General features: G+C 51.3%; 1 long non-coding RNA gene across 1 annotated transcript; it reads right to left on the minus strand.

The window, feature by feature from the left end:
* Positions 1 to 571: 571 nt before the first annotated feature.
* On the minus strand, positions 572 to 3,395 carry LOC139838438 (uncharacterized). Its single transcript, XR_011755014.1, has 4 exons — positions 3,168 to 3,395; positions 2,806 to 3,077; positions 2,071 to 2,156; positions 572 to 808 (listed from the first exon to the last, which is right to left on the minus strand). It is a non-coding gene; the product is annotated as an uncharacterized lncRNA (long non-coding RNA).
* Positions 3,396 to 3,705: the final 310 nt, after the last annotated feature.

Raw genomic sequence — 3,705 nt, forward strand, 5'->3', positions numbered from 1 at the left:
CATTATATGTCATATTCATGCGTTTTCCGGAACTAACCTATTGACGAGATGCCGAAGTGCCAGTTCCTGTTGTTTTTGGTTTCAGAAATCCTAGTAAGGAAATATTCTCGGAATTGGACGAAATCAACGCCCAGGGTCCTATTTTTCCACGAAGCTTCCAGAAGTCCGAAGGGGAAACGAAGTGGGGCCACGAGGTGGGGACACAGTAGGGCGGCGCGGCCCAAGCCCTGGCCGCGCCGGCCTAGTGTGTGGCCCCACCAGGACTCCACCGACCTTGCCCTTCCGCCTACTTAAAATCTCCGTCGCGAAAACCCTACCACGTTCGACGAAACCAGAGAAAACCTTCCAGAGCCGCCGCCATCGCGAAGCCAAGATCTGGGGGACAGGAGTCTCTGTTCCGGCACGCCGCCGGGACGGGGAAGTGCCCCCGGAAGTGTGACGCCCCGGAACCGGTACCATGAGGATCCCAGCGAACCCGCCGAAATCCGCATGATATCGATTCAGAGACGCCCTCCGACACGACGTGCGCGACGAATCACACACGTGATGCCAGAGGAATTAACACGAGCGGTAACATTACAACAGGATTACAATAGAGCCCACAAGATACATATATTACAACAACGACTCCAACGAGCCAAGATACAAATAGATACATAAAAAGATCCAAATCATACAGAAGATCAAATACATCCGAGTACGGACAAGATACAAATTGGACTAAGAGTCCTGAAGATAACCAGTGGCGTCCATAACCCTGCCCAGGCCAAGCCGGAAGGGTAACCTTGCTAACGTCGTCATCTCGTACCTGTCAAAGTCGGGCCATCGGTTGCCGACAAAAGGGGGAGGAGACAAAAAGAAAGGAAGGCGAGGGTAAGTACCATTGGCACGTACTTGCGAGACAAGACCAGCTATGCTCGCTGGTGGGCGGTATAAACTTCACCCGGCTATATGTGGAGTTTAGCGGCAGCAAAGCTACTATCCAATAGAGACACGCTACAACATCCGTCTACTCAGAGAAGATAAGAGAGCGCACAAGGTAACAGATAAATACTACACAAACATAACCCAGCCGATTACACATATCCCCTCCAACAATTGCGAAGAGGCAATGTAAAAGGCACTCAACGGTGGACAAGTTTTATTGGGTAACGGTTGTAGTAAGGCTATATTACTACGCAAGTTATTATCAGATTATTAGCAACAAGATAACGGTGTAAGTTGTTCTATGATCAAGCTATACAATTCCAAGTCGTCCATAACCGCGGACACGGCTTATCGATAAGATGTACACCCTGCAGGGGTTGCCCAAATGTAACCATACGCATGCTCGAACCCACTTACTACAGGTGGAGTCTCACATCAAGACCGTTCCCAATGCAAGAGAAAGTTTAAGGGGAGCCACCCCACTAAGCTACCCGTGACGAAGTTCGGCCGTACTCCGATACGGACCCAGAGGTTTGTGCCAACGGCTAAGCTAAGTGTGAACAACCTGCTGTCGCTAATCGTTCCACGAGATGAGTACAGTACAGAAATAAACACCCGAAGGCAACAAGAAGTAAATCGTGCATCGTGCATATGAGCAAATAAAACCAAGGTTGTGGCTCCCAGTAAACAGACTCGAGGAAAGGTAGTGGGTGATGGGGGTCCCACTCCCCCACGTACGGGTAGAGCGCTCAATCTCGGAACAGATAACAAGAACTCGGATCCTAGGGGACATTAGCGAGTCAAAGTTCCGATGCTTTCGCAAAGGGGCTCACAGATGCCTCTGCTTACAATTTTAGTTGTTAACAATAAAGTAAAGTGTGATTATCTCCAACAAAAGATATAGCATGTGATAACCTCCCAACAAGATATCCCGAACATCTCGAGATATCAACAAGACCCTAAACTCGCCTACGACTCGCAAAGCTGGCAAACAACAAACATCAGGTAGGGCAAGGAGGTGTATCTCGGATCATATAGGGTAACAGGTGGAATAGGACACGTGACACAACAGAATCGCAACATAGGGATAGCAATAGATCAAAAGAGCATGTAAAAGTAAAATAGGAGAAGGGGTGGGCTCGCCTGTGAAAAGCTGCAGAAGCACTTGTCGGAGAACTCGTCGTATCTCACATCAACACCTCGTGATCCTATCCGTGAAGAAGCAAATGCTGGAACAAACAACGTATGCAAGTCTTACTACTACGGATAAAGAAGATCCAGCATGCTCAAGATGATATGCATGACATGGCAAGATGGTGCAATGCAATTATCCAAATTAAGCGGGATCGGAACCCCGGACAAACAAGTTAGGGTTGGAGTTGCATTTTCTACCGACAAATTTAAGGGTGGATTAGCATAGCAAACATGGCAGGGGTGTGCTACATCAAAGTTAAATGGAACCGGGACAACATATATATAATATCCCACATATTCCATATGTTCCATATTAGGTGGTAATGCAAACTAGCACGAAATTATATGATTCATGATGCAACAGCAAGCATGGATGGTATAATCATGTTCATCACATTTTTCTGATCAAAATTCATATACAACACTTTTAATTTTGAGTTACCAATTAAAAGTTATTAGCAGATTAGTTTTTATTAGTTAAAATAGAAAAACAAGATTAATTTAATTAGGAAAAAGGACCCGAACGAAAATACTGACAGGAGAAGGACTGCGGGTTAGTTCCCAGGAGATCTAGGGGGTTTTGTTGGAAACTGTCACAGGCAAGGACTGCGGGTTGATGAAAAGAAAGCTGCAGGGCTTGAACGCAAAAGACCAGATCCGATCGGATCTGGAGGGTTTTCTCACCAGAGGAGGGCCTAGCCTCGGACGCTGACAGGTGGGGCCAAGGGGGTCGACGTGGATGCCACGCTGGCGAACCATGCGCGCACGCCCATGAGGTGTTCGACGCGGAGCGCGTTCCAGAAGTGGGCGGTCACCGCGGGCGGCGACGAAAAGAGCGGCGTTGCAGGGCCTCCCCGGATGCGTGCGGGTGTGCGCCGGGTGGGCCTCGCCGGCGCGGGTCAGGAGGAGGCGGTGCCGTTGACGGCGGTCGCCGGAGAGCTCGCCGGCGTCGACACCTGCGGCGAAACGACGACGGTCACCAAGGGGGGCGATGTTCCGTAGAGGGAGGAAGAGCGGGGAAGAGGCTCAGAGAACGAGGACTTCACCAGCGAGCTTACGGTGCGGTCGCCGGAGGCCGGGGAAGAGCGTGGCGGCCGGAATCGGCGAGAAACCGCGCCAGAGACGGAGAAGGGAACGGCGAACTACGCTCGATTTACTGGATGCCGGCTCGATTCCTTGCACTAGGTTGAAGAGGAGGACAAGGCGCGTCGAACGGTGGCGTTGGCTTGGCGCGGGGAGGCCGGAGACGACGAAACACCGTGGAGGAGCTCACGGTGGTGCTCACAGAGAAAGAGAAAAGGAGAAGAGGGTTGGCGGCGCCGAGGGGAGGAAGAGGGGAAGGCTAGGGTTTGCTTCTGCGCGGATGGGATTTAAGAGGGGAGGGAGGAGCAGGTGAAGGTGGGCGCGGTGGTTGGCGATGGAGGACCACAGGGTGCTCTCACGCGCCTCTCGTGTTCGCTTTTGGGGGAAGAAGACAAGAAGCGTAACGCTTCGCTTAGGAGGAAAGCGGGCCGAAGGAGCTGGGCTGGCTTGGGCCACCGGGATGGGATTGGGTCCAGGGGAGAGAGAGGAAGAGTTGGGCCA

This window comes from Lolium perenne, chromosome 3 (assembly GCF_019359855.2).
Source record: "Lolium perenne isolate Kyuss_39 chromosome 3, Kyuss_2.0, whole genome shotgun sequence".
In the NCBI taxonomy this organism is placed as follows: domain Eukaryota; kingdom Viridiplantae; phylum Streptophyta; class Magnoliopsida; order Poales; family Poaceae; genus Lolium; species Lolium perenne.